Raw genomic sequence first — 12,201 nt, forward strand, 5'->3', positions numbered from 1 at the left:
TACATGTATAAAAGGAAATTAAATAAAACCTTGAGAAAATTCATCAAGCTACGAGCGATCGTGGAATACAGAAATGTTGGGAGAATGAACATCACACATCAGCAAGACACCGATGTATCATGAACAACCATCCCGTGAACATACTTTACGAAAAAATCAGTTGAACAACCATCTGCAAGTCACAACCTCGTTCCCACTATCAACTCCACCCCCGCTCCCACTGTCAACCCCACTCTTTCTCCCACTACCGGCCCGCCCTTCCACTCGTTCAGACTCGTTCCACTCATTTAGACCCTTACACAGACCAGCGACGAGACCTGCGAAGTAGGCACATGGAAACTCCGAAGTTGACTCACAAAATCCTTACAGCGTGTCACTATCTAAATAATAGGCAGACACACACGCACGCGTGCCTTAAGGTGCGTACTGACTTGAGCAAATTTGCGCACACAGCGTTCGTGCGCGCAAATTTGCTCAAGTCAGTACCACTGAAAAATGTTGTGTGCATAAGCGCGTTCCCGCACGAATACTATCCGTCGCTTGTCGGTACATCAAAGGAAACACGTAATCAGTGTGGACGTTATTTTGGCCAGGGAAGGTTTTTCGCGCACAGTCTTTTATAAAATATGAAGTGGGACAATGAAAAGGCGCTCCAATTAATAGATGAATATGAGAAATATTCGATTTTATGGAATGCCAAACATCCGGAGCACTTCTCAAGAAACAAAAAAGCAGATGCAGGGGAACATATTGCGTATAACTTAAAAGTGGAAGAACATAAAGCGAAACAGAAAATGAATAGTCTTCTAGGGTCATTTCGGAGGGAAAAAGCAAAAGGATAAAAAGTGTTGATTTCTTGGAATTTCAAATCCTCTAACAATGTTGATCCACTATACATCTCTCTGCTTTTATACAGCTGCTTAACCCACCATCGCTTATCCCGTTTGTTCTTCTTCTTCCGTATGAAGAATGCATCACTATGTAGGCTGCACTTGTTATTATTATACTTTGTTTGGTGTTGGACATTTTGGCAACGCTATAAAATCGCAGCGATCGGAAACTAAATAAGCGGCTACTAGACGGAACAGAAATTTTCACGCACAGCTTACGCGCACGTTTTCGCAGTCAAAATAATTCGCGCATGCGTGTGTGCGCACACGATATTCGTGCGCGCAAATTTGCTCAAGTCAGTACGCACCTTAATGCGGTAATGCGCAAGGAATACTGATTTGAAGTCTGTTAAATTGGAAAGTTTACTCCCTTTGATGACCACTACCGCCAAGTAAACTAATTTTGTTAGTCTCCGCCTGCATCGACAACTAAATGTTTTCTTTCATACAATTTACCTATATCTTCATCCTGAATTTTATCTTCAGAGTTAAAAAATTGATTTCTTTCAGTTTTTTTTAATTCCTTTCCACTCGGTTAACATAATTTTCATGTTTTTTCAGATCAGTAGATGTCAAAATAGTTGTTTCTTCATTCAAATGCGATAACATTTTTGTGCAAAACCTGTCTGTTAAATACTGTTTTTCGGTTAACCAGCTGCCGCACCCCTACTTTTAAAAGTCCCTACTTTTAAAAGTCTAATCTTGTGCGAGCTAAGGAATAACGAAGTCTTACCTTCAAGCGTATGATTACTGGCACGGGTTGAACGATAGGAAGTGGAAATCGATCGTCTGGCCTTGCGGTTCGAACCACCAGTTCACACAGCGGTCGGTTGGGTGAGTGAAGCAAACCATCCACCTCAACCCAACCGGCTACCGTAATTGTAATTGATCACTAATTCAATCTCAATATCAGTTTTAATTTCATCAAAGTGGAAGCACACATGTATCTATAATGAGAATACACTAGGTTAAGTAATGAAGTGGGTCTGACTCATTGATGCGTCGTAGGTGAATCAGTGTTGATGCTGAACTGAAAATCTACCAAAAGTCGATGAAATCACTTTTTGTCTAAAACATCGTTTTCAGCTTTCTACTCCTTTAAAAACAAATATCAATTTGAAGTGTTTCACTTTTGTTGTTTGCTTCTTTGAAGACCGGTCCTGTATCTATTTCAGAAGGTTGAACAGGAAAATTATATTCATGTATTTTAATAACTGACTGATGAATGAGGCGCATAATGGATGAACATATTGAGTGGAATATTTTAAAAAATCGAGTATCGGATGGGAAAATATTATGGTCTGCTTTACGAAACATTATATTCATTAAATACCTAGCAATGGAAAAAGTTGTGATCGTGTCTTTATTTTTCATTTGGTGAAAACTGCTCTTTCACAAACAGTTCGTTACTTAACACGTCCATCAATTCAGTCCTTTAATTGTTATTGCGAAACTTTGTTTTAATAAGTTATTGACACTCAACTCGGTTATTCACTATATGATAATTTCGGATTTAGACAACCTGAATTACATTTACTAGATTTCTGGGTTGTCTCTATACCTAGTCTTTCTTATTGTTGCGACGCAACGCTTTTCTTTGAAGCCGATTGAAACCGTAGGGTTACCGAATATGTTAGTGCATTTAAAAATAAATAAACAACAGTCAAAAGAGGGGTTTTGAACAATATCTACTTCATGGCATCTCGGCAAATTTTCAAGATTCATGAGAAATATAAAAAAGTGGAAATTTGACCTTGAAATTGAAGGTCAAGGCGTTGAATTCACAAATATTTCAAAGTTCTTCCGTTTTATACATCATTTCAACTAGAGAATGTTGTTGGATCGGGATCGATATCTTCTTTAGATCAAGAAATATTTCATTTTAATTATTTCTCAAACTTCTTCAGTATAACGTCCATCCTTATAAAACTGAAACAAAGTTATCGGAACAGGTGATAGGTGAATTATTAATCAGTTGGACACAACGTTTACAAACTAAATAGTTGTAGGAAAAACCCTACAAAGTCATATAAAAAATAAATATACCTTTCAGTAATAGTATGATGCCATAATTATTCGAAAAATAGAAAAAAAAATTCAACCATCAGATATTTCGCCTGATTAATTTTTTAACTTTTTCATCAGCATTGCACAGATTATTTTCAATTCATTGCCAGACAGTAATCAACAAATCAGTTTACCAACGACATGTGATGAAGTTCGTAATATCATAAACTCTCTGAAGAATTCTAAATAAGTTCCAAGAAATATGATGGAATTGGCCGATACTTGATGAAAATTCATAACTGACGTATTCTAAAAACACTTTATTGTGAGATTTTCACTAGATAGTTTTACAAAAACGCAACACGTGTTTCGCCATACAATAGCTTCCTCGGGCCTGTCTTACTAAAATTTCATTCTACTGAGGTATTTCCCAAAATTTTCAAATACTCAAAGGTAATTCGTATCATTCCTAAAACAAGAGAAATTTCTTTAGGTAATAACGATCGGCGTATTTTCATATATCAATATTTTTGATGAAATTTTGGAATACATCACCAACAAGAGATCAGATCATCAGTTTGAGGTGAAATAGTCACATTCTGCATCTGTGGAACAAACTTCCTATACTTATTACATCTATCCAACAAAAAGTGCTGATACGACTGAATAAACTGGTAATTTGTGTCCCTAGACTCCACCTGAAGAAAGACCAAAAAAACTGTACCTCAATATTTTATGACAAAAACGTAATTATGAACATTCACAAAAATCAAATTGAAGCAAATACTTTATTGCCTGTTAATGAAATCGTGAGAAAATTGGGAAACATTGCTGGAGTTTCTCCTTCAAGTCATGAGAGAATATAAACAAAAGCATTATTTTTCGGCTCCAAAACCATATCCCTAACGAAAGAAAATTATTGATGAGGTAGACGATTTTGATTTAAACGCTATTAGAAGGAAAGTACATCTTTTCTTTTTCGAAACGAAATGCCAATAGATTCAGTTCTCAAAGTTGTAAACGATGATCCTGATCTACCAAATTTGAAAAGGTCGACATTCCACAAATTATTGAAAAAAATTAGGTTTCAAATTTGAAAAAAGAGGAAAAAATAGTTTGTTGCTCAAGAAACCAGAAATAGTATTGTGGAGACGACAATATTTAATGAAAATAAGAGCCTACAGAATAGGTAATAGAATAGAACAATCTATTACTTGGATGAAATGTGGTTTAACGCAGGCCATATTAAGTCCAAAATTTGACTTGATGAATAAATAACTTCTTCAAGAAAAGCTTTTTCAGATGGTTTTTCAACTGACTTGAGAAACCCGTCAGGTTAGAATCACCTTATTATACTATCAAGAAACCGTGTATGTTTGTGAAAAAGATAACTTCTTATTGTTATGTTATGTTATTCGTATGAAAAAAAAACTTGTTCTGTTTTAAGTAAAACAAAATAGATCCCTTTTCAGGGAAAAAAACGGTTGATAGTAGGTATGTCTTGTGCCTTGTGAGCCTTCTATTCGAAAAAAAAATGGCGGCTATCATAAGGAAATTGATGGCATATCTTTTGAGAATGGGCTTGTTTCATGCTATGAAAAATGATACTAGTTTGGTTATAGACTGATCGAGTTAGGGGAATATTATACTTATCAAGCCTAATCGGTCCCAAAATCTCTTACATTTGCAGAAAAAAGAATAATTCGAAAATCAAGAATTTAAATTGGCCGCGTGTCTGTTGACCAATAAAATTGATCGTGTCTAGAGTGGAGTTGCCAAGTTTATTGGTTTTTGATATCCAATCACAGATCTGATGATCCAATTTGACATACGCCATTTTTGTTGTTATTGTTGTCAACTCGGTGTGAATACAACTGTTACAATTATATAATTACAAAACGTTTTTTTGTATAAAGTAGGTCTCGGCGGGTAGGTAACTATTTTGCTGCATATTCCGTGTCATTAGTTTACATTCCGAAAAATATTTTTTCAGGTTATTTCTGGATTGATATGTGCTGGAGAAATTCTACATTTCACTGTACATCACCATACTGCTCCTTGGCAGAGATAAAATAAAAATTAAATCAAAACTTTCTATCGTTCGATAAAAGACAAAGTCTGAAATGAATGTCATATAAATAAAAAGAACCTACTAAATATACCACCTACCGTTTAAATTTACTAATATACCAGTAACGTTGAATTTCTTATTTTTTGGTGGGTGGTATGAATGCATAATTGATTTATTTCATTAGGGTTCATAAGCATTCAAAAACCATTTGAAAATACAGCTCGTTTAATTCTATTTAGAATTATATTTAGATATAACTTATACTATATCAGTTATCAAGGCAAATATTATTGTCCATTTTTAGGCTTAATTCGTGGATTCGAGCGATCTCATTATTGTATACTTATATATTTCCTTTGGCTTTATTTGTAAAAAAAATGAATGAATAATTACAGAAAATTTCAATTGATCGTCCATTTTCTCAGCAAAATGGAGTACCCATATCACAATTTATTGGTTTATTCGGCATTGAAAATATATGTCATATTGGATCCATTCTGCTTGTTTTTGCAACATTGAGTTTCAACTTCTTCTTAGCTGAAGCTCGCGTAGGAACAATTCGTTTTTTTATCGAGTTTAGTTTGTGTATGTTTTGAAAGTGTTTTAGAGATATATTTGTATATTAATATGGTGCATTCTTGTGCTGATTTTAATTGTGCGGAAAGGCATAAGAAAACAGGAAGCGCATTGGTTTATAAGTGAGTTATTTTATATAATGAGTTTAGGTTCCCAAATGATAAAATGATGAGGAAAAAATGGGTGAAAGTATTGAAAAGAAGGAAATACAATCCTTCTACTCTTTTAATCATCAATCATTTAAAAAGTGACTATGAATGAAAGAGGAACGAAAATATTGAATTTGATGACAAAGTTTTTTATTTCAACTTCAAGTATTCTCCACAGAAAGTATTATCTGGAGATAATCCTGTTACTGAAAGTATGAAATAATATTACTTGGAATTTTATCATATGATTAATGGTTTTATTACATCAGAAGCTTTTGTTGGATCAGTTCGAGTACAATAAATTCTGTCTATACTTGACCTCATTCAACCTTCCTCTCAAGTTTTGGAAGATTCAACAGATTACCCAAGCGAGCCTATAACCCTTGAATTTAGTAGCTATATTAGAAAGAGGTATGTATGTAGGAATCGTTTTTTTTAATAATAAATTGCAGTTGTACAGATTGAGGATTGTGGAATAAATTGAATATTTGAAATGATTCTCTAATCCAGTTTGCTATATTTTTTGTATTTTCATAACTGTATATTATTAAATAATGCATAAAATCTTAGTTTAGGTTGTGTACTGATTTTAGATAAAGAACTTGTTTGCAAACATGATTTTTCGTGTACATTTTATTCCACGTGGAGAATTTTTCATTAATTGGAACGTTAACGGGTTCATATACACTTCCATAATTAAATTGGTAATTATAGGCTTCGTAAATTTCACGATTTGACAATGTTGATTGCTCCTATTGGTCAATCGAACAAGAAGCGGTAATACGGGCGTGACGTCACCCTACCACATTCGTTTTGTAATAATTAATTACGGGAAAACTATGGTACTTAGAGAGATGAACCAAAGTGCACTGTTTTTCAATTCAAAATTTCTATCAAGTGAACTATAAACCAAAAATCATGAAACAAGCCCTTGGGTTGGGAGCATAGTTCCGAAACTAGAAGAGGATTGTGTACTCGTATCAACTCTCCAAAAATAGCTTTTATTCAAGACTGGTTACGTTTGAAAAGTACGCCATTCGAGGATAACATGGTAAAAGCAGAAAATTCAAGGAAAGTGAATGAGCATAAAACCAAATTTAATAAATACATTGTTGACGAAATTGCTGAAGCACATTTATTATTGTTAGTTAAATTTCACGTTCCAACCAGAAGGATAACATCAAACACGATGTTTTATATACAGTATTTCTGTAGAAGATAAAGTCTCCGAACCGGAAATAATAATTTCAGGTCAGACAATTCCGCTTTCTGCTTCAATAAGTTTGTTGGACACCAATATGCCTTGGCACAATCATATCGCTGGAATTGCTGCTTCTCAAAAGCTTGGTACACAGAAAGCTGCACACACCTCGGCAACTTTTGATGCTTTATAAAGCTCAGATCAGACTTTCTTTGGAGTATTATTCTCATGTATATGGAACTCTGCCCCCAAATGTAGGTACCCCGAAGTTGCTGGATTCCACCCAGAAAAAAACCATCCGCCTGATTGTAGACCCGAACATCTCGTACAACCTTGATAGCTTGGAACATCGAAGAAAGGTTGGAGATTTGTCTCTCTCCTATAGATACTTTCACGAGAGGTGTTCGAGTTCAAAACCTGTTTGAAATCTGTTTAAAATCGACAACTCTCAAAAGGTGAGAAACTTGTGCGAGCTAAGGACTAACGAGGTTTTAAATTTTAATGTGTGATTCCTAACACGGTTGCAGAATCATCACAGCTTCAACCAGATGAATTCTCTCGAAAAAAATATCTGGTCGAGGCAGGAATCGAACCTATGGTCTTCCGATTGTGAGTCGGGCGCACTACCACCGCGGCTAATTCCACAAGTGACTTGGCACATTTGATTCCACCAAAAGCGCTAATTATCATAAATACATGACGAACTGTGGCTGCTCATCGTTTTGGGTTTCAACTCAGTACACCTCGAACTTCACTGTTCATGAACTCTTTCATCTGGAGAACTGCGTTTATGTGGAATAAATTTCTTGAGAACGTCTTTCCAAATGGATTTGATCTACAGCGATTCAAATCCAATGTGAATCGCTACTTTCGCACAGCAAGCGCTCTGAGAGTGCTTGTGTTTTGTCCTTGAAAAAAATGTCTGCACTATCGGTGGTCCACTCGCAGGAATATCACGTCTCGCAAATTCATTGAATGTAATAATGGTTATGGGTAAGACAGATTTAGTAACATATTTATGGAAAAAAGTTATTATACAGCTAGTAGCAATGTCTTTGTAGGATCATCACTCTTATCAATCGACCCCGTCAGTAACTGACTCATAATATTTATTTTATTTTATTGTATTCTATCGTAATTAATAAGATCATCCTTGTAACTAGACTAGAATTACATGTTCCCCCTTACTACTGCAAGCTCAGCCCAGAAGAGTTTATTTGGACGGACATAAAAATATGTTGCAAAAAATACTACTTTTGAATTTTGGGATCTTAGAAACAGTTTTAGTGGAGCTGTTTCGTCTATTACTGCTGAAAATGAAATAATTGCGTAGGGCATGTGAAGGATATAGTAGAAATGAAAATGTTAGGATTAGACCATCCAATGGATGATTTATGTGACAGAAATCTGTTGATAATTATTCTAAATGATAATTTTTCTATAGTAGCAGTTCTTCAGCATCTGAGTAATCGGCCTAAAATGACAAAGGGGTTTATTATATTTTTTTTTCAATCTTTACGTTAAAACGTCAATTTGAAATCAAAAACTGTTTATCCTGCTGAAATAAAATGACCATATTTTTTGTAGTTCATTTAATGTTACATACACAAAATTATGGTTATGGTTATTACTTTACTTATACCCAGCCACATATTATTAAAAAAATTCGGCCGTTTCTTAGTGCGACTCTGTACAAGTAGCCTTGTCTGGGAGATCACGTGCACTATGTATGTATTGTTTTGGAGCACTCCGTTGCTTGAATAGACAGAGTTTAGTTACAGGGATCACGCCCACAAAGAGGTGTGGCAAATGAATCGATATGGGTGATAAGGGGTGATGAGACGAACATAATGATAGTGGTTTTGTGACGAGACAAAAAAATTTTGCTCAACATTTACATTTAGAATTGACATTTAATTCATTCAATCAGCTCTAAGAATGCATCCAACTCAATGTGGCGAAATTATTGACACCAAAGGTACTCGCACATGTGCATAGCCAGATCATCACCACTGTAACTCACGCTTTTCCAAGTCATATTTGAGCCACTTCTAACTGCTTTCGATGGTCTGAGTGTGAGCTCCGGTTTTAGGTTAGGTTAGGTTGAAATTCTCAATATCCCTTCAAATAATTATTTCCTCACTCTAAAACCCTACTATTTATTCTATTCCTCCCATCACCTTCATTCGATTTATATGTCACAACCTTTTGTGAGCGTGGTCCCAATGACTAAAGTGCAGCCTAAGTTTGATACTTTGAAATCGATCTACCTTTCTTTAGCCCATTTCCATAATGGTATGGACATACCATGGTGTATGAGGTGAAAAATTACGTTGTTGGGGAACACTGCCAGCCTTTCTTCGTTGAATTGAAAAGTATGATAATATATAAACATTCGAAGCCCCTAGTTAAGCAATTTCAATTTAACCAACACAAGCAATACCAATTTTTTGTTTTCCAAAAAATTCATTGAATGTTCACCTATGCAATCTTTTACTTGTTAGAATCAGATCGTTCAATTCATCGTCTTTCGAAAATCAGAATAAACGTTTTATTTTGGACATTCAGTTTAGATTATCCATCATCTGTTTCGTATTGCCTATGATCCTCTCAACTGGTTTTTATTATATGTAACTCATAGATTTTTGGCAATAACTCACCACACTTACTCACTTGCTACAAACATATCATTGTACCTACCTATATATATATATATAAAATATTCAAATAAATATTATATTTTATTATAGCAATATAGCACCCTTGTATTTTTTATCATTCGTGTACGAACTTAAATCTTGAGTTCAAAGTCGAAATTACGAGATGAAAGTTGGAATTTTCAAAAAACAACAAATAAAAATATATGGCTCATATGCTGCCAATATGCTCACCACACTTACTCACTTGCTACAAACATATCATTGTAACTACCTATATAAAATATTCAAATAAATATTATATTTCATTGTAGCAATATAGCACCCTTGTATTTTTTATCATTCGTGTACGAACTTAAATTTTGAGTTCAAAGTCGAAATTACGAGATGAAAGTTGGAATTTTCAAAAAACAACAAATAAAAATATATGGCTCATATGCTGCCAATTATTCAATTTTGACAGGTCAACAACTACTACTTTTTTCCCAAACATTTTATTTTACATCTTTACTAAGAATATTTGCACAAACATCATAAAATTGTTATATCAGAAAACCCTGATTTTTTATTTGATCGAGCATACTTTTTTATTGTGTAATTTGTATCTTTGAATCCGAAAAATGGTTGACCCTAAATCCTTACATCCAACTTGCCTCTTTGAGCTCGAAATTTTAAAAATTATTTCACGGAATCACTTTCTATTGAACGCGTCATTTTCGCCCGCTTCCCTGTTTTGAAAATTTTTAATTTTCTTAACGGCAAATTAAAATTTCAACTTAAAAAACATGAGGAGCCCCCCACTTCTTCGTTGCCCCAGGGCCTCTAGACTTCCAAATCCGGCCCTGAGTAGATACCTACTTTTCCGACAGATCATAAATATTTGCTGCAGTTAACACCTTCCCACCGAAACGCGAAATGTACAAAACCCAACAGTATCTTACTAAATAAACATTAAATAATGTTTAATCCGTATATTTTCTAAGAAAAATATCCGAGTAAGACTCCTACTGCTCCTACGAATTCACAGAACGACAGAACACAGTTAAGAAGAATGACGATCGATCGATTTTACGTACACCACCGAAATTTCGCGAGACCAAGTTGAGTGCATGGTTGCCAGATGTGCAGTGAAATAGGAAATGCAAAAATCTTTCCAACCAAAATTGAAACAAAATATGCATAGATTTTCTGTTTTTATGTTGAATTTATTGTAGTCACGAAAATTTTGGGTTATGTGAATTTCCAGAGTTCAGCTCTTTTAGAATTCTGAAATGATATTTTCAAATATATAGCCACCTTAAATTAAGCAGGAAATCGATGTTTGATATGGAATTGGCCGATACTTGTTGAAAATCTATGAAAACGTATTTATATGGAGGGTGTCAATTTGAAAACATCTAACCCTCAATATCTTCCTTCCAGTAAACAATATGAGCAATCGAAAAACCAGATCAATTTTATTATTGAGGAGGACACTTTCAAGGACTATTTGTAACCCTCGTGGTTAAACCCCCTAGGAGGGGTAGTATTACCCTTAAATGGGATGAAGGGCCAACTGGCACATTATTTTGATTGGCGTTCAATTCTGCTTCCAATGGTACCTTGACTTATTATTTTTTGATGAGTATTTTCTGAAAAATAGGGTTCTTAGCTAACAGAAGTAATTATTAGTACGCCTATACTGAGATGGCCAATAGCTCCAATTAATTTACATCAAAAAGTGACTAATAGTAAAATGTAGATGTGTTTTGTAAATGCTGAATTTTTAATTCTCATCGTAAAAAGTGTACTTCTGCTGAAACAACTTCTGATTTTAGGCAAAAAATTGGTTCGCAAATTTGAACGATGTGGTAGTACATACACTTGTACCTGTTAGGCTCTTTAGTGATTACTTTAATAAGTCTATAAAAGAATTGAAATGATTGTAATTTATGATGAAGTTGGAAAGTGTGCACGAAGGTCTCATCGAGTCAATACCATCCCTAATCTTCAGTTAAACATCTATTTCAGCGATGCAAATGGATGTAGAAGGAAATGAACTTTTGCAGGACAATCTGTTACATTTGCAGCAGGACGGTGCTCCACCTGTTATTTTCTTCCGTCCGACAGTGGTTAGACGAGAGATTTTCGGATATATAGATTGGCAGAAGGGGAGCAATTGAACGGCTTCCGAGATCACCGGATTCAACACCTTTAGATTTCTTTCTTTGGGGGCACTTCGGATCCGTTGTTTATGAAACACAACCTTCTGATATTGAAGAACTTTGAAGTCAAATTACAGCAGCATGCCAGTCAATTCCTATTGAAGTTTTATGTAATGTTAGAGGGGAGTTCGAAAACAGATTTTATTATTGTTTAGAGAAAAATGGACTTTACTTTGGAAGAAGCCATTGTATGGCAGAACACATGTTGCGTTTTTGTAAAATTGTTTAGTGAAAATCTCACAATAATAAAGTGTTTTTTGAATACCTTAGTTATGGATTTTCATTAAGATCGGCCTATTCCATCATATGTGTTTGAAATATATTTCTCGCAAATTAAATTTCATTTATTCCTATCATTCAAGGGTTGGAACGGTGGCACCTACTCTTGTAACCATTTTTATCTGAAGGAGTCAATACAATAATGCATCTCATAACAGGCAAATTCT

At 34.6% G+C, this 12,201-nt stretch overlaps 1 protein-coding gene and 1 long non-coding RNA gene across 3 annotated transcripts in view; both read left to right on the forward strand.

The window, feature by feature from the left end:
- The window catches only part of LOC111512304 (melanization protease 1), an 85,976-nt gene that overhangs the window by 25,397 nt on the left and 48,378 nt on the right, over window positions 1-12,201 (forward strand). The gene's annotated exons all lie outside the window — the stretch shown is intronic.
- Window positions 4,720-4,995, forward strand: LOC141484986 (uncharacterized). The gene is made up of 2 exons (XR_012466927.1): window positions 4,720-4,826; window positions 4,891-4,995. It is a non-coding gene; the product is annotated as an uncharacterized lncRNA (long non-coding RNA).

The sequence above is a fragment of the Leptinotarsa decemlineata genome, unplaced genomic scaffold (assembly GCF_025532065.1).
Source record: "Leptinotarsa decemlineata unplaced genomic scaffold, Ldec_3_MD MMD2_tig00026299_RagTag_RagTag, whole genome shotgun sequence".
NCBI classification, from domain to species: domain Eukaryota; kingdom Metazoa; phylum Arthropoda; class Insecta; order Coleoptera; family Chrysomelidae; genus Leptinotarsa; species Leptinotarsa decemlineata.